The sequence below is a fragment of the Sciurus vulgaris genome (genome assembly GCF_902686455.1).
Source record: "Sciurus vulgaris genome assembly, chromosome: 8".
NCBI classification, from domain to species: domain Eukaryota; kingdom Metazoa; phylum Chordata; class Mammalia; order Rodentia; family Sciuridae; genus Sciurus; species Sciurus vulgaris.
In genome coordinates, this window is record NC_136468.1 from 91,428,497 (window position 1) to 91,451,043 (window position 22,547).

General features: G+C 44.8%; 1 protein-coding gene and 1 long non-coding RNA gene across 2 annotated transcripts in view; both read right to left on the reverse strand.

Annotated features, from left to right (window-relative positions):
* Positions 1-392, reverse strand: part of NOD1 (nucleotide binding oligomerization domain containing 1) — a 28,888-nt gene extending 28,496 nt beyond the window's left edge. Inside the window, exon 1 of the mRNA XM_079150592.1 lies at positions 315-392. The gene's annotated coding sequence lies outside the window, so the exon portion shown is untranslated. The remainder of the gene's footprint in view (positions 1-314) is intronic.
* An 11,911-nt stretch (positions 393-12,303) lies between these two features.
* LOC306667805 lies at positions 12,304-19,964 on the reverse strand. Its single transcript, XR_013765649.1, has 2 exons — positions 19,241-19,964; positions 12,304-12,507 (listed from the first exon to the last, which is right to left on the reverse strand). It is a non-coding gene; the product is annotated as an uncharacterized lncRNA (long non-coding RNA).
* Between the last annotated feature and the right edge of the window lie 2,583 nt (positions 19,965-22,547).

The following is a 22,547-nucleotide window of genomic DNA, read 5'->3' on the forward strand; positions in this document are numbered from 1 at the left end:
AAGTTGCTAAATCTCTATAGAGACTCTTAGTTGAACCCCATGCAATAACTTCCCTTTTATAACCTGATTAACAATATAAAATAACATTTTGAGCAAGAGAAGGGCAAGAGATTCTTACCAAAATGAATTTAAAGGATGAAATGATTAGTTACTATTCTACAAACAGTGCACTAGTCTATTAGATGTGAATTCAGACTCTCCTGTATGGTCAATTCTGTGAACACCTTTTAAGATCCACAATTTTAGAAAATCAATGCCCTTAAGACATACTGGTAACATTAAAACATTAAATTTAAGTTAGTGGTTAACAATACCTTTTTAAGTTTCTGGCATCGTTCTTGGAAGGAAGTCAAAATATTTTAACACAATATTCTCCCCTTAAATCTTCAATTTTTTTTCTGGAATCCACAAAACTGAAACAGAAGAAAGGAGTTTTGAAAACGCTATTGTACTGAATGGTGAAGGAATGGGTGAGACTGCTAACAAGCTAATTTTTAAATCCAGAACTCCAAGATCTGAGTACTTTCTGTACCTTTTCCTCTCAGGACAGGGTTCCAAACATCGGTCATTTGGGTACCACATCACTTGTTCTGTTGTTGTTGCCATAATTAAGTCCCACCTGTACTTTCCCTGCTTAACTTTTTGAAATTAGAGTTTTAAAAACTCTAATAGATTAATTTTAAGGGAAGTTTTAGGTTGCCATTAGAAACATGAAAAAAATTGCTTAAATAAATTCACCAAAAATAAAAAATGTAAGTATAGTCCAGCTGGTGGCTTATGGGTGTGAGGCCCGTTTCCTCCTGGAAGCACTTGAGAGATGTTAAAGACCTAGTAGTGCAGTATTGAAGACTTTCTCTTTAGGATAATGACATTGATGATGCAGTTTTTAATGTCTTGCTCTCTTCTTAGGAGGCTGGGAATGGGGGTGGCACACTCCCTTATGCCTCCCTTGTCCCTCTGTAGTTTGTGGCAGGCTAGCTCAGATGCTGGTAAGGACGCGGAGTCAAGACCCCAGACTCCGGGAGTTGGGTGGAAGCAGGCTTGTGGCGAGCAGCCTGCAAACTCATTTATTGTGGGAACAGCCATACATTTTATAGGTTTCTTGCCCAATCACAATGTGCCACGGGGGATCAGATCACCAGGCTCCTATACGGGTTCCCTTGGTAACACTAGGTCAACTTGGGGCAGTTGTTTACTTTCCTAGGTAGGAGAAGCGGAATGTTCCTCCCTTCAAGTTTACACACTTGAGACACTGCTGTCAGTCAAAAACTAGGATTTCTCCCAACATTTCCCCCATTTTTATTAATTTGGACAAGGGATTCCTTCAGGAGGACTTGATTGACCTGAACCTTTGTGATTCTTTTGTTGAAAATGGACCACAAACATTTAAGAACTGCAAGTATTATAAGGAAGAGTATGCAGGCTAACCCTAGCATTACAGTAGGATTTAGCATATTAAGCAGGTTCTATTTAAAGGTGATAACATAGACCTCTCCCAGGAGAGAGAAGGGAGCCATAGCTAATGTTCTAAAGTCCCAAGAAGTGAGCGCACCCTACATCCTTTATAGGTTAAGGTCTCTTTTGTCCTCCAGTTCTCTCCCCCCTTATCTCTCCTTCCTGCCTATATGACTAGGCCTGGTTTTGCAGGTGAGATGCATAAAGTGAGAAGCGAATGGGCAGGGGAAGGGCCAAAGTGATTCAGCCAGGTAAATCTGGTAATCAATGGGTTCTGCAGATGCTTGACATTCCATTCTCCCAGGGGCAGTCTCCAACTTCCAGAGGCAGGTGGCTTTCATGGCCTCCATTTCCTCTATTTGACCGGATCCCCTATTTTTACACTAACTGCCTGTTCCCAATTCTGGTTTCCTGCTCTGTGTCTTCCATGATCCCACAGGAACAGCAACCTGTCTCCCTAGACTGTTCCTGTAAGGACCACCACAGACATCACCATCTCTCACCATGAAAGGTGGACATTTTCTTCTGATTTCTGGCCACCTAAGCAAAACACTATGTCATTGGTCGGCCAGCTGGTAAGGAGGTTGTTCACAGGGAATTTCCAGAGCCCTGGTTTGGGATTTACAGGGGGCCGTTAGCATAATTCAGCAGGATGTCAGAAAGACAAAGGGAGGAACTGAGTACTGCCAGGGTCAACAGAATCCAAAGGGAGATCAAATCCATACCATGCACACCGTTCAGAAATTCAAAGTTCATGGGCATCTGTAACTAGGAACACCAGCAAGTCAGGGATCTCCTGGCCCTGAGAAGACCTTTTACTGCATTTTCTGGTAAAGGGTGGGCCCTTCTGAGAAAAGGAAAGGCAAGACCTAGGTCAGGCCAAGGTCAGGTTTCTGGGAGCAGGATTGCCCTGCTGGGTGGGGCTCTCTGGCCAGTGGTGTGGAGCAGTGAAGTTGGAAGCTGCAGGGAGAACTTGGTGAAGCAGCTCTAGCACACAACCAAGGGGTGGGGGGCAGGGACCAAGGCCATGGAGGTGGTGAGAATATAATACCCACTGCAGAAGAAAAGACAACGTCAAACGGAAAAACGAGGGAAAAAAGACAGGGACAGGAAGGCTGCTACTAAAAGCCATCTCTTTTTTTTCTTTTTTTTTTTTGGTACTGGGGATTTAACTCAGGGGCACTTAACCACCGAGCCACATCCCCATCACTTTTTATTTTTTATTTAGAAACAGGGTCTCACTGAGTTGCTCAGGACCTTGCTAAATTGCTGAGGGCTGGCTTTGAACTCATGATCCTCCTGCCTCAGCCTCCTGAGCCACTGGGATTACAGGTGTTTAAAAGCCACCTCTTGAGGCAAAGGCAGATGTGGGTAGAGCCTGTTGGTGAGGAAGTCCCTGAGGGAGACAGGGGCAGGGTTAGACAGGCACCTCCCACTCGCTCCCCTTCTTTTTGGATTGTTTGGTTGAAATAGGGTCTTGCTGTGCCAGGCTGGTCTTGAAATCCTAGGCTCAAGTCATCCTCCTGCCTCAGCCTCCAGAGTAACTGAACTATGTCACACACCACCACACCTGGCTCTTTCTGGCTCTCTGGTCTGCCCTGAGAGAGGCTTAATTTTCAGGGTGAGAGAATCCCAGGGGCAAATCACCACCCCAGGCTTCTTGTAGAAATAGGAGCCCAGGTCCCATCTTGCAGTTTGAACTTCCAGACTAAATATAAAATCTGCAGCACCTGGTAGAGAAGACCCAGGTAAAAAAAGAAAGGAAGGAAGGGAGGGAGGGAGGAAGGAACAGTAGAAGAAAATCCACATGAATTGTGATTTTGTTTTTCATACCAGGAATTGAACCCAGGGGCACTTAACCACTGAGACAAATCCCCAGTCCTTTTTATTTTTATTTTGACAATAGTCTCACTAAATTGCTTAGGGCCTCGCTAAGTGGCTGAGGTTGGCCTTGAACTTGTGATTCTCCTGCCTCAGCCTCCCTGGGATTATAGGTATGCATCACCCTGCCCAATTAATTGTGATTATTTTTGAGTGATGAGATGACAGTGATTTCTATTACTTTGATTTTAGGAGGCATATTCGAAATTATCAAAAACAAAATACTTTGTGAGGGGAACTTGGAACCCTAGAATAGAGAGGGGTATCTGTCAGTCAAAAGTCTGGGGACAGAAGTGGGGCCAGGGGGTTCCCAGGGTTTTGCCGATGGTCTCTTATCAGAACTTAGCACCACCACAGGAGATGAGGTCACAGGGACCCATCAGAGAAATGATTATCCTCGAGAGCAATTGCGTCTCATGGGCCCAAACCAACTTTCTGCCCCTAATCACAGGGAGGGCCTGAGAGAAATCAGACACCCACATTCAATGTCACTTCTAAAGAGGGATTCATCTCAGGCTTTTTTCTTTCCTCTTGGTTACCCAAGGGCACCCTGAGAGGAGGTGTTCTCCAGATGTCCTTTCTAGGTTTTAATAATTTATTTTCATTTTATTTTTCCTCTTTGTTTTTATAGTGACAACACCTGGTCACTGTAGAAAACATGAAAGATGAAAAGAAAGAAAGAAAAAGAAAAGGGAAAAGGAAGGAAAGGCAGAAAAAAGTCTGGAGGGAAAAAAAATGTCACCTATCACCCATATGCAGTAACCACTTCATGTTCTGAAGCTTTTCCTTTCAGTTTCATCTACGTGCACTGATGGGTGAACTGGGTTCTGGTGTGTTCGGCATCACACGCTGTTTCCACTGTGTCCGTGCCTTTATCTCAGGGTTCTTTGTGACTGCCAGGGTTCTCTTGAGCTGCAGAAGCTGGTTTCTGACCAACCCACCAGGCTTCCAGAAAGCCGAATGCTTTGCCTCACCTGGCTTTCCTTTTATAAAGAGAAGAACAACTCACCAGCCAGGGCACTGCTCCACACCCTGCCCCTGTGCAAGTCCCCAGGCCAGAGAGAGACTCGAAGGTGACGGCAGATGGTAGCACCTTTCCTGGCCCGACCCTGCCTGCCTGAGCTGTGCAGCAAGCCTGGGTGCTGCTCAGCAGCCTCCACCAGCTGCCAAGTCGGCCGACAGAGTTCTACCCTCAACGCGATCTGAGAAATGGCTGTCGGGGTGGGCACGGGTGGGGAGCAGTAGACATGCCTCCGTGAAGTGGCAGCCTCATGCATTCCTTCTGCACAGATCCACTGTGGGCTTGCTTACGGTCAGCCTGGTTCTGTGAGGGGCCTCAGCAGGCAGATGATCACTGCAAACACAGAGTAAGCGCTTTGGTTGGGGACCTGCAGTGACCCAATGCTTTACATACTCTGCGAGAGGCAGGCTTAAATGCACAGTCTCTGGAGTCATTCCAACTGAGTTCAAACTTGATCATTAGCAAGTTAGAAGGAAGCTCCTGGTGCATGGACCCCAGGCGGAATGGATTGGTTGCTAGTAGTTTTTTCAGGTTACAGGGAACAGGGCACACACCAAGGTGATCTCTGTTCATGGGCTTTATCAGATCACTCATTGTGAGGACCGCCACTCACTAGCAAGCTAGCCAGCTTTTCTGAGCCTTGATTTCCTCAAAATGAGAATCCCTGACTCAAAATGTTGCTGAAAGAATTGAGTTAATGTGCATGAAATGCCTAGACCAGGACTGGCAGACAACAGATCCTCAGTCATTTTCTAAACATTTGATCTTTTTCTATTATCTCCATCCTTACCACAACCGCAAGTGGCCGAGATGCATGTTACCACTGCTTTCCAAATGAGAAAGCGGGTTAAGCAGCTCCACATCCTCATGGGGTTTACAACTGGGCAGAGCAGACGGATCCAGAATGAAGAATGAGAGTATAAATGGAACAAGAAATGCAGAGAGAGCCTGGCACGACTGAGCTCTCCAGAGGGCTTCCTTGGGCACCAGTCATGGTGACCACAGAGGTGTCTGCTCCATGGGAGCCCTATGCAGTGGAAGGTGACAAGCAGATGTGGTTAGAGCCCTTCTCCCTTAGGGAGTTTGAATTTGAGGCACACAGACACTGACTCTAACTCAGAGACATGAGTAATAGCCAAATGGTCTCCACAGCCACCAGGCATGGCAGTCCTTATTCCATGTGATCTTTTAAAAAACACCATGATCAGATCTTCCCCACATGTCCTTGTTCCTTCCAGCCTGTTCACACTAGCAAATATAGTCCAGTTTAGCAAGGAGCTTTGTCCTATGCCATATCATTCAGCAGTACCCGGATGCAGAGGTCACACTGCCTTGAGTGTGGCTACTACTCTTTACTCCCAGAACAAGCAGACAGAATCTTCTCCCAAGAGAGAATTTGGCCTCCATCCCAACTGATGAGGGCTGGGCAAGAAAAGAAACCTCAAGAAGTCATTTCCCACCATCTACATGGGCCTTATGAGTTTACTCTTTGCTAAGACATCCAGTTCTTGGAAATCATCATTCTTTCTCATTCAAACATATGTATTTCAAAATGAATGGCACAGCCTTCTGCAAACTGGTGTTGCAATAGCAGCAGATAAGATTCCAAACTTCAGAGTCCTAGTCAGGGAAACATTCTTTAAGAATGTAGCAGAAAAAAAAAAAAAAAAAAAAAAAAAAGAATGTAGCAGAAGCTAACTCTGAGTTAAAACTCAAAGACTAAACAAACAAAAACCAGTGAGATTTACATAAGTCAGGCCAGTCTGCGGGCATTTCTTTTCGGAAACTTTCTGCATTTATATTAGAAACAAATAGAATTGTAAACAAAAGCAAGGCCAGTTTTGGAGTCTGGCCCAGGTCATCTCCTTGAATGCATCCTGCTTCTCAAGCTCTTTTCTTTCTTGAAATTCAAGTTCTCAAGCAGCCTTCTGCTCAGGAACATTGGCAGCCCCAGGCAAAGGCTAGTGCTTTTATATACACAGAAACAGGCTTATGAGATGGGACTTTACTGTCCACATGGTTTTCACAGACTTCCCCTCCCCTTCCCTGAAGACCAACACAGTGGTAGATACATGCCACTGGTTAAAAGCTCAGGTGGTCCTCTTGGAGACCTAGGTGACCACTCCGTCCCTCCTTGCTTTGACTTGGGACATGTGAGCAGAAGTGGAGGGAGGTGCTTTGGGCAGGCAGCTTTAGGTGTCAGCGCACTATTCATCAATGGGCAACTCTCTCCTGCACTATGGTTGACACCATGCAAGATGGTGGCGCTCCATGGATCAGCCCAAGCCCAGGTCCACAGATAACTCCAGTAGTGGCACCCTTGCCAATCCTTGATGCACAGAGTGTGAGCAAGAAATAAACAGTGCTGGAGCTGCTGAGATCATCTGTCACCGAGACACAGTCACGCCCAGTAATTTGCTGAATACAATTTTAGACAAGAAGAGCATTCTGGACATGAAGAAACTGAGGCCCGAGATGAGAAGTGATTGTCTAAGGGCAGTGGGATTCGAAGCAGAGCAGGAATAGTTAAGATGTCCAGCCCGGGAAGCTCACCACAGTCCTCTCTCCCTCATGAGTCTGCAGTTTCTATAGGACAGAAACCCACTACATTAAAGGGGGCATCTCAGCAATCACCTCCTTCTAAAAAACTTTGGCTTTCGACTCAAAGATCCTGCTAGCTTAGAAAGAAAATGCTCGGTGTCCATTTAACTGATGGTTCCTTAAAAGCAAACACACATGGGGCACAAGGCTCTCCCTGTGCACCTGGAAGTGAAAAGCTCCTCCTGGTTTGGTGAAATACTACAGTGAATCAGATGAGTTTCTTCTGAGTGACAGCAGGTATATTTTGTCTTTGATTTAGGAGGAGGCTATCAACTCATGGACTGATTTGATATAAGGAATCTAAAGTGAAAAATTAATACCAGCAAAAATAGCACAGAGCAAAAGTCAACAAAGATGATTTTCGAGTAGGTTTTTTTTTTTTTTAATCCAAGGACCTCAAAAAACACTATCCTGAAGAAATGCTTCCTGATGACCTAGATGTCTTACCATTTCCTTTATCTTGTATTTCCCCTTCTTTTCCTGAAACACTGAAAAACACTCTCAGCTCAGCTGCCTCCGTGGAACATTCTCATCCTGAATGGTGTTTTGATTTCCGTTTCTTAGCAGCAGATGTGTGATGCCAAATGGACGACACTCTTTCCCACCCCATACCTGCTCCCCATTCAAATGGTAACCACTATAGACACTGTCTCCCTTTCTGTTAAGATCACACCTACCACTAAAGTCTAACCAGGAGAATCATCTACAGCAAAGCCAGAACTTGCTATACTTGCCAAATGGGCTTCCAGAACATTTTGTCTACCACAGTTTTGCACAATTGAAATCCATGATTAGTAGTATTTAATAATTAAACTAAGTTAAAAACCATCATTTCCTGGCTACCCACCTCAGAGTTGATATTATCCAGATGGCAGTATGTCATTAGGACATTCTGGCTCCACCAACTTGACAATAACCCCTAACACAATTTGGACATATATCCACACATGCTGAGGTTTGTGATTGCATTCTCCTTTAGGAAACTACTTCTCTCTTGAATCACATTCATGGTGGTGAATTGAATGCAAAACCACCTTCCAAGAGGAGTTTTGCAAGTGATGAAGACAATCACGCTGAAATCAGTTGACATGAACCCGGATATTCAGGGGTAGGGCAATCGTGTGAACAACTTGGCTCCACCACCTTCAAGATACCCAACAGTGAGGCAGGAGGATGATCACATCCCAAGAGCAATCCAACAGGAAGCTCATGCCCAGCCTATCTTTATACACTCTGCTACAGTTGTATAGGGAACACATACAATCTGTTAACTCAGATGGGTCCTACTTTCTCTGCTGCATAATCCTCAAAAAGCCACATTTTGGTTTTTTTTTTTTTTTTTTTTTTTATTATTCTGATTTTCTTGATTGGTTTTTCAATTCATCAAGGAACTTAACCTGGAAAACAAGCCCAACCTGGTAATCCTCAGCCACGCCAGTAAACTACAGGTGCATAAGGTTACAGTGATTACTGGACACTTTGAAGCTCCATTAACACTTACTTTAAGGATCTGGAAGTACGTAGTCCCTCAGAATTTCAAAGCAAATAGAAGCTGGTCAGCCCCTCTCCATATGCCTTCTCTCAGCTTCTCTCCTTTATTTTTCCCCTTCCCCCTCTCCATCTCTCCTTCCCTCCATCTTTCTCTCATGAGAAAGCACCATATAATCTGAACCCCAGACACACAGACACTGCCACTCTGCCCACAAAAAAAGGAATGCAGACACAGCCAACGTAAGCACTCAGGGTGGGACTGTGATGAAATACAGAACGTCCTTTCACAGCTGCCTGGAACTTTGGAGGAGCCAAGCAGCTGCCTCTCATTCTTCATAGTAAGGAACTCCTTTCTCTGGTCAAGAAACCCTGTTCAGAGTACATGGAGGGCCAGCCCCTCAACTCTGCTGGGCTCCCAGAGTAGAGTGGAATGTTGTCCTACCCACCCATTTTAGAGATGCAAAAACTGAGGCCATCAGCAGGGCAGAAACTTGTCTGGATTAACCAAAACTAGAATCCAGGTCTCCTGGTACCAAAGCAGTTGCTTGTTTTGCTTACTTCTGGTTAACCCTTAGCAGGTAAGAGTCCGCCATGTCCCAGTGGGGACTGACACCTGTCCAAATGGGTAAAGGGCAGGGGTCCCACCTCACCTTATCCCTCCCCTACAAAAAGGGTGTACTTTATCCCACCCCTCTCAGAGGAGGTGGTACTTTCTTTCCTACGTTGATTATCAATTGATAGTGGCAGGGAAGGGCAGAGACCCTGTAGCTAGACTACCTGGTTGTACTCACTAGCTGTGTGACTCAGGCAAATAATGCTATCCTTTTGTGCTTGTGTTTTCTTATCTGCAGAAAAAAAAAAAAAAAAAAGATAATAAGAGCACCTATATCATAGGATCCTACCTCATAGGATCACCACGAGGATGCAATGAATTGATACACATCCGGGGTTTAGGTCAGCCCTGATCACACAGTGACCTAGGAGATGGTGATCTAGGCCAGGAATTCTACCAGGAATCTTTGAGGCTCAGCATTTAACTATAAGGGATGGTGTCCATGTAGTTATTGCATCTCTAGCACATACAGGATGATAGAGAAAAACTGTCGCATGAATGGATCTGGCCCAAAGCCAGTGCTCACTGAAGAATATGTGCACTTCCATAGTTCATGACCTCACTCAGGGAATGCCAACTGCTAAGTTTATTAGTGTAAGTTCAGATTTGCAGGACCAGCATTTCCTATTTGCTCTAAGTCTTTCATATTAGCTGCTGCCTTTAAAAGGTTAACCAGAACCCAGCTCTCAGTTTCCAAAGTATCATCAGTACAATCGCTGGCTGCTTAAATACCTATTGCTTAGTAATTAGCCTCTCCCTACAGTGCCTTACAGGGTTGATGGGCAACTGTTGATTGACATTTTCCTGGTTTGGTCCTGGCTTTGAAAAACAAAGTTCCAAAAACACCATGCATGGTGTTCATCTCTGTGGGGCCAATGAATAAAAAACATCATAATAAGGACAGCTGACAGCAAACAACAGAGCCTTGAATCAGAAACCCAGTCCTGGAACTCGGCAAAGGGATTAAGTGCTTACGCAGAAGAAAGTGCTACGCAAGGGACAGATCTGGCAGCCCGAGGACATCTGGAGGTGGTGTTTAGGACTGACACAGAAAGTGTCTGGGGCTTCTCCAAAGAAAAGCAGTTCACAAGAACAAAATGTATTAGTCACCACAGAAGCTTGAGTTGAAACTTGGCTGTGAGCAAATAAACACTGCTGACTGCTGGCCAGAGTGCTTAGCTGAAGGCTTGTGTTACCCCATTTGAGCAGGTTACCACAGCCAGCCAGCAACCGGGTCACGAATCTATCAGAGCTCAGCCAGAGAGTACCTGGCGTTCATGTGCATTGGCCCTGAGCAGCAATCAGACATTGAGCTGATGACTGAACCATAAACCCTGGACTGTCCTCCACAGAGCCCACTCAGCCTGGGCCAGGGCTGCTCACTGAGAGAGGTCCAAGCTCATGGAGATGACCCACCAACCAGCCAAGATCCACCTGAGGGAGGAGAATCAGTTCATGCAGATGCCAGAAGCAAGCCAGCAGGCTCTGGTAGGGGCTTGGCCCGGTACAGGGGAACCTTTCCCGTCACCTGAAAGCTCAAATAAAGAATTTCTTTCTTTCAAACCCCACACCTTCCACGTATATGCAAACTCAGTTGCTGATAGTTTTGAGTTTTTTGAAGCAGTAATTTAATGTGAATTTTCAAAGGTGATAGGGTGGGACCCAAATAGTGTCTCACGCCTGTATTCCCAGCAGCTCGGGAGGCTGAGGCAGAAGGATCACCAGTTCAAAGCCAGCCCCAGCAACTTAGTGAGTCCCTAAGCAACTCAGCGAGACTCTGTTGCTAAATAAAATATGTTTAAAAGGGCTGGAGATGTGGCTCAGTGGTTAAGCACCCCTGGGTTCAATCCCTGGTACAAAAAAAATAAAAAGGTGATAGGGTGGGGAAAGCATCCCTTTGGGGAATTCTGGGAGACAGAGCAGATGTCTGAAAACCTGCCCTGGATGTCCCCTTCCCTTAGCCAGGGGGTTCCTGGCATTTTGTGTCCACAATGACTGACCCCTGACCCCACTCACCCAAGCCCCCTTCACTCTTCGGAGTCTTTTGTTTCTGCTTTCAGGAACCAAGGACTAGAAGCCACCAGACCATCCACTGAGGCTCCTGATGAAGACTGCTGTGTACTTAGGAGGACCCCACCCACTCATACTCATCTGACCCAGAAAACTCCAGAGCTGGTGCTGTGGGCTAGGCACCCCGGCTCTGAATCCTGGTCCCACCCTCTTTCACTTTATTCTGAGCCTTGGTTCCTTTGTCTAGAAATTGAAAACTGTCATGTCTAACTCCAGAATTGTTTCACACTTTAACACAAGATTTACAAAGCTTAAGAAGTAGAGGTTGCTATGGTTTGAACATTTGGCCTCCAGAAAGTATGTGCTGAAAACAACCCTCAAAGTCACGTGTTTTCTTTACTGCTTTTTCCTTTTTTTCATGCTGGGGATTGAACTCCAGGCCTCACAGGTGCCAGGCCAGTGCTCTGCCACTTGGTTACACCCAGCAAAGACATATGTTAATGGTATTTGGAGGTGGGAGCTTTGGGAGGTGACAGGGTCTGGGGGCTCTGTCCTCAGGATGGGTTAATCTAGTCATGGATTAAAGCACTGATGGATTAAGGGATGTTAAGGTTTGGATCGTAAATGTCCCCAAAGGCCTGCGTGCTAAAAGGTCTTGCTAGCCTGTGGCACTGGGAGGTAGTAACCTCATTTTTAAGAGGTAAGCCTTCATTGGAGGAAGTTTGGTCACTGGGGGCATGTCCTTGAAGGGATATTGGGACCCTAAACCCTTCCTTTCTCTTTGCTTCACAGTGAGGTGAGCAGTTTCCTCCATGATGCTCCCTGCCATGATGTTCTGCCTCTCCACAGGCCCAAAGGCAACAGGGCTGAGGGACTAAGGACTGAAACCTCCAAAACTATAAGTCAAAATCAACATTTCCTCCTTTTAAGTTGATCTCCCAGATATTTTGTCAGTGTTGGAATCTAACACGATGGGTTGGGTTATCAAGGGAGTGTGTTAGTTAACACGAGCATTGGTCTGTTATAAAAGCCAGTATGGTGGTCTCTTGTGAGCTCCCTCTCTTCCCCTCTGCAGAGTGCCTACCAGTAAGCAGGCCCACACCAGATGAGGTTCCTTGACCTTGGACTCCCAGCCTCTGAACTGTAATAGATAAATTATAACTAATTTATAAAGTTCAGTGATAGCAACAGAAAACAGACTAAGATGGGTTGTTAATTATCTTTTCTTTAATTCTTCAACAGCTTCCCACTCACTGAACATTAGAATAAAATCTCGAATCCTTACATCTGCATCTCTGGTGCAGCTCCAAGTCCAAGTTGAAGAGGCTAGTTCCTGGAGAAGCAACTCCAGACTCCTCTGATCCTGGAACAGTTCTGATCCTCGGTGTCACAACATCCTGCTGTTTCCACTTAAAATCTTACTGAAACCGAGCCCCTTTAAAATTAAAAGCAACTTTCTGGGTGTGGTGGTACACATCTGTATTCCCAGTGACTTGGGAGGCTGAGGCAGGAGGATTGTGTTTGAAGCCAGCCTCAGCCACTTCACGAGGCCCTCAGCAACTTAGTGAGACCCTGCCTCAAAATGAAAAATTTTAAAAGGGCTATGGATGTAACTTAGTAGTAAAGTACATCTGGGTTCAGTACCAAAAAAAAAAAAAAAAAAAAAAAAAAATTAAAAGCAATTTCTCCATAACTGCTCCTTCCCGTCTATAGTTTCCTCTTCCTGAGAAGCTATCCCCTGGTGGGAGTGTTGGCGGAAAATGAATTGCAACATGTTTCTGATTAGCACAGCCGCATAGAATCTGTATGTTTATTTCCTGCCTTTTGTCCTGCTGTTCACATCCTTGAGCCCCTGGAAGATGGGAATTGTGGACCAGAATGGTCTCCTCTATCCCTCAAGGTCATCTTTGCATAAATCTGTTTTCTTTCACCAATCTCCCCAAATTTAGAGAAAACTTCTATTCCAGTAACATTACCACAATTGATAACTAAGTATTTTCTTGTCTGCCTGCCCACCACCTTTGGATAGAAATTCTGCGCTCCCCATCTTTCCTCTGTTGAGGTCCTAATCCCCAACATGGTAGTGCCTGCAGACAGGGCTGCATCAAAGAAGCAAATGCATCTTTGGTAGGACATTTGGTTAGGTTTAGATGAAGTGCTGAGGGTGACCCTCTTGACTGATGTCCTTATGAGAAGAGACGCAAGGAAGATCTCTTGCTTTCTCTTTCTTTGCCACACGAAGACCCAGCAATAAGAAGGCCATTTGCAAGCCAGGGTGAGTTCACCTCCGAACCAAAATGCACTCATACCTTCAACCTCCAGCATTAAGAAATTAAGTTCTGTTGTTGAAGCCATTTGTCCATACTAATTTGTTATAAAGACAGCTTCCAGTTCCCTGCAATCTCCATTTGGCCTGAGACTGGATCTGTTTCATTCACTGCTACATCCCAAGTGTTTAGTAGACTCCTGGTCTTGGCAGGACCACCTGATGATATTTATTGAATGGACGTGTTGAAGAACTGAAACCCCAAAGAGCCAGTAGGAACCAGGAATTCCAAATAGCTTTCTAACACTCTTCAACACCGGCTGGGGAGCCAGCAAAACACTTCACCCCGCTGGGAAAGCCGGAAATTGTCACCTCCTTCTCAGAAATGCTAAAGTATCCACCACTTGCTCAGTTGAGAATTTGCTTTTCTGGGCTCCCAGGTTTCATGGACATTGGGAAGATGGCCAGATCTCAAGAAGAGGAGAAAGCCACTGAGGTGGGAAGCAGAGGGAAGGTGAGTAAGAGATTTCAAACAACGGGGTACACCTAGAACATCCACCTGTGCTTTTGATGGAATTCTATTTTAAATACAGTCACTGTTCACTGTCCGCAGTCACTGTCCAAGGAAGTTCCATCTTTGGAAATTCTGGGGCTGTTTTCTGTGCTCCTAAACACCCCCACACCTGTCTGGGTAAAGATATGCATTATTGCACCCAGGCTAACAATCTCAGTGTGCACAGATGACATTTATTGCAAAACAAACACCATAATCCATCCTAAAAGCGTCAGTCAATACCAGTATCAGGGGTTTCTGTTTTTCATTTTTCTCTTTTTCAGCTCATATTAGGCAGCACACTACAAGAAATGGTTGAGGTTTATAAGTTACCCGAGTGAGCAGGAGGAGGAGGCCCCACAGTACTTCGTAAGCAGCCATTTCTTTTGGAAGCTGGGCCCCTCTGTACAGAAACAGGACTCTAGGCAGAACAGGTGCATCCCTGTCAGTTACTTAAAGGAGGTGGTGGTCAGGGCGGGAGGGCAGGATCAGCAGAGACTGAGCCCTGCTCACTGTGCAGCAGGAGCAGAGGTTAAGAACAGGGGCCCTACCTACTTCAAGTCCCCGGCACAGCATTTATTCTCTGTAAACTTTGGGCTACTTAATCTAGTGAAGCCTTAGTGGTTTCATCTGTAAAATGGGCAGGGGGGGATGATAACTACTGGGTAGAATTGTTGGAAAGATTTAATAAGCTAAAACCCCAAATTAAAAGCCCTAAAGCCTTCCTTGTGCCCAGGAAGTCAATGCAAGTGTGTCTGATGTTATTATTTGGGGTCTACTAAATCAGATGCAACGTCATTTCATTTCATCAAATTAAGCCTCAAACCAATTTTTCCAGACAGGCGGTTATCCCCATTTTATACCAAAAGCTGGGGCTCATGGGGATCAAGTGCTTTATTCAAAGTCACACCAGCCAGACCAGCGCAGGAACCAAAGCAGTCGTCATAGTTATCATCACCATCATACTCACCAGTTCCTGAGAGCCAACCAGTGTCCTCAGAGCTTCACATAGATTAGCCATCAATACTCAAACACCCGGTAAGAAGGGAGTCACTATAAATATTTTATGAAGGTGGACAGGGAGTTGGGAAGGTTAAAGATCTCAGCCAAGGTTATGCAGTTAGATAAGGAACAAGGTAAGGGAGGGATCCTCATTCTGACTCTAAAACTCATTTAAGTCCTGCCTGCCTGGCTTTTGTTACAGAGCTCATACCTCCACTGGAAATCACCGACATGCCTGGTTTCATGTTCAGTGAACATTGGTCTTGCTAAGTGGGGTCAGGAATGGTCTTCTCAGTGAAGGGGCCTGTTTTCCTATATTGTAAAGAGTTAGGCTACCCCCCAAAAAAAAGCCTAGCTTTCGAACACAGTTCTTTCCAGAAGGTTTGGTCCAAGATCATAGAAAGATATTTGGGAATGTGTTCAAATGAAGCACTGCCATTCTTGGCATTAGACCTTTAATCTTTTGGGAATAAGATCAACGTGTGATAGTCTCCCAAGTGCATCATCTCTCTCACCATCTAAGGAGTCTCCTCAGTCAGATGTGACTGCCCTATTCGGTTTGCATGTGGTTCCAGAATTATCCAGTCAGTACATCCTCCCAGTTCCTCTGACCTCAACTTATATCATGGTGATGAGACACCAGAAAGGCAAGGGACATCGATATTCTGAAACAAACATATAAGGGTTGTTTATTTAATAAAATTAAACAAACCTACAAAGGGTGTAATTTTAATAAAATTCACAGTGAGGGATGAATTTTCATATTTTATAAAAATATTAATCTACCAGAACCAGGTGCTAATCTGTTGCTCACTTAGCAATGACCTGGCCCCATATCTTGACCTACTTATTAGCCCTTTAAACTATAAGTTTTTTCTAATTTAGAGGAAAATCACTTCTCAGCTGAACAAATTCCAAAGTGGCAGTTTACTAGAGAGTAACCTATTGATTGTAATGAAGCATAACACTTCATTGCTGGCTGTAAAGAAACCATCCCTTCTCAGGGAACTCTGTCCCATCAAAGGACCAAGAAAAGATGTCCTCAGAGTAACAGTCTCCCCAGCTGGCTCCATGGGTCCAGAGGCTGGGAGGAAGACAAAGAAGAAGGTGGTGGAGAGCTTGCCCTGGCCACCTCTGTGTAGTCATCTGCCTAGCTTGTGTGTGACAGTACCAGATAAAACTCAAGTTGAAATAAGAATCCAAGTCAGGATGTCTTGCTTCAACAAACTTTCTAGCACTGGGTAAAATCCATCAATTAATTGAAATGTCAACGACTACACACCTCTTCCCACTAGAGTCAAATTTGGAAGGAATACTATCTATCCTCAATACACTCTTCCCCCCACCCCTAGACTGGGGGTGAACCCAGGGGCTTCACTACTGAGCTATAGCTCCATCCATTTTTATTTGTATTTTTTTTTTGTTTTGAGACAGGGTCTAGCTAAGTTGCCCAGGCTAGCCTCAAACTTGTGATCCTCCTGCCTGAGCCTCCCAAGTCAGTGGGATGACAGGCCTGTGCCCACCATGCTGGGCCTCAAAGAGCATTTGATGCAATGAAGAAGTGTTTTCCTAGAAACAAGTTTAGATCTACAGATGGCTGAAAGGAAGTCCTTTGTGTGACATGAGCAGACTTCCCCAAGATGTCAAAAGACAAAAAAAAAAACTCAAAAAACAAAAAAAGACCAGAGCCTGAAGACTTGCAAGATACCTACAGCTTCTGTGTGGCAAAAATTCAGCACGAGTAGAAATTTTAGCTTTCTAATTTCATCTTGCTAACTTTCCACTCCCCCTAAAGAAAAAGAATTATAGAAGAAACTGGTAACTCAAATCCTAGGTTTATATCTTAGATTTTTAACAAATAGTGAACCCCCCCTTTTTTGGAGAAAAGATAAGGCCCTGGTATCTTGTTTAAATTAATATCAGTGACCACACATACACTATAATACTTACTCTTCATACCTCTAAGACTTCACTGTTCACATTTGTAATGTCTAGTCTAAACACTGTTGCTGCTGTTGCTGTCAAAGTGATTGTCACATCATACTGCGTGGATACGAGGGTGAAAGTTTCAACTGGGATGCAGATATCAGCCATTGTAGGATTTGGGCTTCCTGATCTAGACTCTTGACTGTCTTTGATCATCAAAGAAAGAGTCACTATCCCTAGGCCAAGAGTCTGGAGTAAAACAGGAACAGCAGGTGCAAGATCTGAGACGGCTGCCAGCAGGCGATACACATGTATGCCGACATCAGTCCCTGCTGGCAGCCCCTGTTGGAGGCCGTTTTGGGATATAGGAGGCAGTGGGGTGCAGGAACACTTAAGATTCAGGACAGCTTTCTTTTGTGAAGAAATTCATTCCTATCACATGCAATAAACCTATAGTCTAGAGCCATTAATAAGCCCTTGATGTGACTGTGGTAGAGAGCTAGTGGTCTGAGGTCCCAGACCTCAAAGGCCTGAGGATAAAGGTCTGGATTCCTCCCCTGAGCCGGGCAGCAGGGCAACAGAAGAGCAGGGCACACAGCTTTTTGTACCAGGGATTGAACCCAGGGGCACTTAACCACTGAGCCACATCCCCAGCACCCCCGCCCCTTTTGATTTGGATTTTATTTAGAGATCTGGTCTCACTGAGTTGCTTAGGGCCTTGCTAAGTTGCTGAGGCTGGCTTTGAACTTGCAATCCTCCTGCCTCAGTCTCCCAAGCCTCTGGGATTACAGGTGTGCACCACCAGGCCCGGAGGAATAAAACTCTGAAGGAGCTATCTTCTGGATAAACAGTATCATCATCATGTGGCTGCACCAAAAATAAACAATTGTTGGACACAAGTTTCCACTTTGGTGACTAGTAACTACCAATGACAGAGTACCTGCTATGTATCCTGCCAGGTATTTGACGCATATCGTGACATTTTAGCGTCAGGAGAGAGCTACTATTTTCTTATTCTATAGGTAATCAAATATGGGTTCAGAGAGGTCAAGTAACTTGCCCAAGGTCACATATCACAGAAGGATCAGAATCAGAATTTGGACTTAGGGTTAATGGTCTCCAAGTTTGAACATATTCCTCCATTCCCACTCTTCTTGCAACCTTTGAGAGACCCTTCTTATACCTGGGAGTTGCCTGTCCCTTGTCCAGTGGCTCCGCTTGCCTGTTACAGCTATCTGTCCCTGGGGTCTACCCCCAGATGAATCTACTTCTAACTCCTAATATCTGAGGCAGAGAGTTATTCTCCAATCTTGACAGGTAAATCTTGAACAGAGCTTTCAGGGAAGACCAGCCCCACCCTCAGGCAAGCACACCTCTGGCTTAACCCTTAGGGCCCAAGGAGCTGAAGTTGTCAAGGATTCACTCGGCTTCCCAAGACTTAGTTTCGAATACCAACAATCCAGGCATTTCACAGACTGAAGAACCAAAGGGGCATCATTAAGCATTCTCATTGTTTATTTCCCACAATATGTCAAAAGACTGTACACTTGAGGCATTTTTTAATATGATTATCAGGGACCCTGCCAAACAGTCTCGTTTCCTCTTTTTGTAACCCATGAGCACCAAGAGAAGTCCTGCCCCAGACTCAGGGTTTAGCAGGACACTGGAATAAAGTTACCCAGGATCCCTCCCCTGAGCAGGGCAGCAGGGCATACAGTTTTGGGTTTTGGTTTTGGTTTTGGTTTGGTTTTGGGTATTTTTGGTTTTTGTTTTTTTGGTTGTTTTTTTTTGTTTTGTTTTGTTTTGTTTTGTTTTGTTTTTGTACCAGGGATTGAATTTAGGGACACTTAACCACCGAGCCACATCCCCAGCGCCCCCCCCCCCCGCCCCCTTTTGATATTTTATTTAGAGACGAGGTCACACTGAGTTGCTCAGTCTGCTGGCTAGCCTCCAGGAAGGCCCCCATCCACCCTCCCAACTTTCTCTTGGTAGCCCCCCTTGGGCCTCGGGTTCCTAACTCCGGTGCACCTTGGAATCATCCAGGGAACTTTTCAACAACACAGAGGCCTGGGTTCTACCCTAGAGATTCTGACTGAATTGATCTAGGGTGTGGCCTGGGCATCTAGATATTTAAAATGTCCCCCAGGTGACTCTAAATTGCCGGCGGGCCCCCAAGTGATTCTAAAGTGCTGAGAAGGCCCACGTTAGACCACGGCGGGGTAAACGTTTCCGCTGACTCTGCAGTTTCTGAACGTTCGAGGTGTTCCTCAAACTCCCGGGTTTCTTCACCTCTTTCCACCGGGAGTTCTTCAGAGCACCGTTGTGTTCCACCCGCAAGCAGATCTCGCCTCCCTGCGCCTCCTCGCCTGCGGCGCCCGAGACCCCAGATAACGTTTCTCCGCGCGAACCCCCAAAACTTACTTGGCGGCCAGGTCTGCAGAACAGGCAGCGGCTGCAGGCAGGAACAAGCGCCAGGTGCGCCGTGTGCGCCGGGAGCGCGGTGGCCGCAGGAGCGCAGCGGCAAGGGGAGCGCGGTGGCCCGGAGAGCGGCGCGCCGGCAGCAGCGCTGGGGCAGAGCAGGCACCGCCGCCTCGCGGGCCCGGAACGGGAACTGGCCGGCACGGCAGCCGCAGCCGCACCCCTCTGGCGGCGCCGGGAGTCTGGCGGGCTCCGGCAGGAGGCGGAGGCCGAGTGGGGCGGGCAGGGCAGAGCGGGCGCTGGAATCCAAGGGGCGCTCGGTGCGGGAAGTCGCGCGGCCTGCGCCACCGTACAGGCGCAAGCGGGCAGGACTCAGAGTTCCCCGAGGGGTGACACTCTGGGAACTCGTAGTGCGAGCTTGGCCGCGGCCTCTGTGGGCCAAGGCCCGCCCCCTAAGGTGCCACCCAGCACCGGCAACCCGAGTCAATGCCTGGACGTAACGGGGAGCTCTCGTTAAAATGGCACGTGTGCTCCACCGGATGAAAACTAGTTCAAAGTAATCAGACTTTGCAACTGAGCCTGGACTTCGATTTAGATTTCAAAATCTAAGCTTTTATTCTTGTGTGTCCTTAAGCTTGTTATAGGCGGTGTACACTCTATTTCTTTCCATTTCTTACCTTTCTTGTAAAAAATGAATTTTTAACATGCTAATAAGTTTGCCCGATATTTTTAAACACGTTTTCGATGCCATAAAATGCTGTCACTTATTCACACTAAAGAAATGCATTAGATCATGTGACCACATATACTCATGAATATTAAACGTTCAACCAAAGGCTGCCTTCTGAGAAAAGGAGAGCAGGATGGCAACCCAAAAGTGAAACTTTGCAAACACAGCAGGATAAAACGTGCGAACTTGCAAGTACCAAAATAAAGTCTGGATTTTAATTCCTCCAGCTTCTCCTTATACGAACCTATCTTAGGGAGGGAATTTTTTTTTTTTTTTTTTTTTTTTTTTTTTTGTCTAGGATTCTGAACTGTATCTTTCATGGCTTTTAACCTGTCAATTATATTTTCCACCTCTGGTTTGTCCTGCTACATTCCAAGTAACTGCCATTCTTTGAAATGTTATTTTGTAGATGTTTGAATTTTGAATTTTTGTTATTCTTTGTTTTGTGATACTAGGGATTGAACTCCGGGGCACTTTACCACTGAGCTAACCCTCCCCCCCCCCCCCCCCCCCCCCCCGCCCCTTTTAATTTTATTTTAAGATAGGGTATTTCTAAATTGTCCAGGCTGGTCTAGAATTTGCAATCTTCCAGCCTCAGTCTTCATAGCTGCTGGGTTTATAGTCCTATACTAGTTTGGATGGGTCTTTTAATCATATATGGTAGTCTGAACAGTGCCTCCAACTCCCTACCAACATGTCAATGCCCTAAACCTGGAACCTGTGAATATAGCAAAGAGGAACTGAAATTGCAGTTAATTAAAGTTGCAAATCAGCTGACCTTGAGATGGGGAAATTATGTTGGATCGTTGAGACAGAGCCAATGTAAACCCAAGGGTTCACCTAAATGGAAGGCGGAGGCAGATGAGGGAGGACCAGAGCAATCTAAGAAGAACTTTAGCCAACACTCCTGACTTTGAAGATAAAGAAAAGGAACTATGAGCCAACAACTGCTGTTCTGCTGACACTTTGATTTTAACCTGTGAGACACATTTTGAAAAGCTGACTTTCAGAACCATAATATTAAAATACTAAATTTATGGTAACTTGTAATAGCAATAAAACACAAATACACCAAGTCCTTAATTTTAACAAATACTTATTTTCTTCTAAGTTTTTTTAAAGTGCTATTTCTAGTTTTCTTATTTGTTTTGCAGTGGTGGGGATCAAATTCAAGTTCTCCTACATGCTAAGTACAATTCTACCACTGAGTTGTACTCTAGTTCCATCCTTTGTACTTAATAGTTCCCTGTTCTTTTCTGAATCCATAATTTAAAAAAAATTTTGACAGTCTATTTGTTTTGCTTTTTTATTTTGAGGCAAGTATAAATTCACATGCAATTCCAAGAAAGAATGCAAATCCATGTACCCTCGGATCTGTTTTCCCCAACGATAACAACATCTGGCAAAGCTGTGGTATAATAGCACAATCAGGACATGGACGTTAATACGGTCAAGATAGAAAACATTTTACCACTACAACCACACGTTGCCTTTTAGACCACCTCACCCACTCCTTAACTTCTGACAACTACTAATTTGGTATCTATTCCTATACTTTCATTATTTCAAGAATATTAAATACATGGAATCATATATTATGTAAAAATGTTAGGGTTGTTTATTTTCCCACTTAGCATAATTCTCTGGAGATTCATCCAGGCCTTTGCATGTATCAATAGTTCTTTCCTTTTGATCGTTGATCAGCATTCCATGGTATGGAATTCCATAGTTTATTCAATCATTCATCCATTCAAAGAACACCTGGGTTGTTTCCAGTTTGGGGCTATTTTGAATAATGCTGTTATAGACCTTCATACACAAACTTATGTGTAAACATAAGTTTTCATTTTCTTTGGATAAATACCCAGGACAGCAACTTTTGAGTTGGCACTTAAAAAAAACAAAACAAACAAACTGCCAAAGTATCTCCCAGAATGGATGTACAATTTTACATTCCTACGAACAACTGGATGAGTGATCATTTCATAGCATTTTCACCAGCATTTGGTGCTGTCAAAATTTTTCATTTTAGTATTAAGGACCAAGGAATTAGACCAGATACTCTATACCAAATGGAAGAAAAAGTAGGCCCAAATCCTCATCATGTCAGCTTAGGACCAGACTTCCTTAACAAGACTCCCAAAGGGCAAGAAATAAAAGCAAGAGTTAATAAATGGGATGGATTCAAACTGAAAAGTTTTTTCTCAGCAAAGGAAAAAATTAAAAATGTGAAGAGAGAGCCTACAGAGTGGAAGAAAATCTTTACCATACACACCTCAGATAGAGCACTAATCTCTAGAATTGATAAAGAAAAAAACTTAACACCAAAAATACAAATAACCCAATCAATAAATGGGCTAAGGAACTGAGCAGACACTTCACAGAAGAAGATATACAATCTATCAACAAATATATGAAAAAATTTTCAATATATCTAGTAATTAGAGACATACAAATCAAAACTACCCTAAGATTTTATCTCACCCCAATTAGAATGACTATCATTAGAATATAAACAATAGGCGTTGGCAAGAATGTGGGGGAAAAGATACACTCATACATTGCTAGTGGGATTGCAAA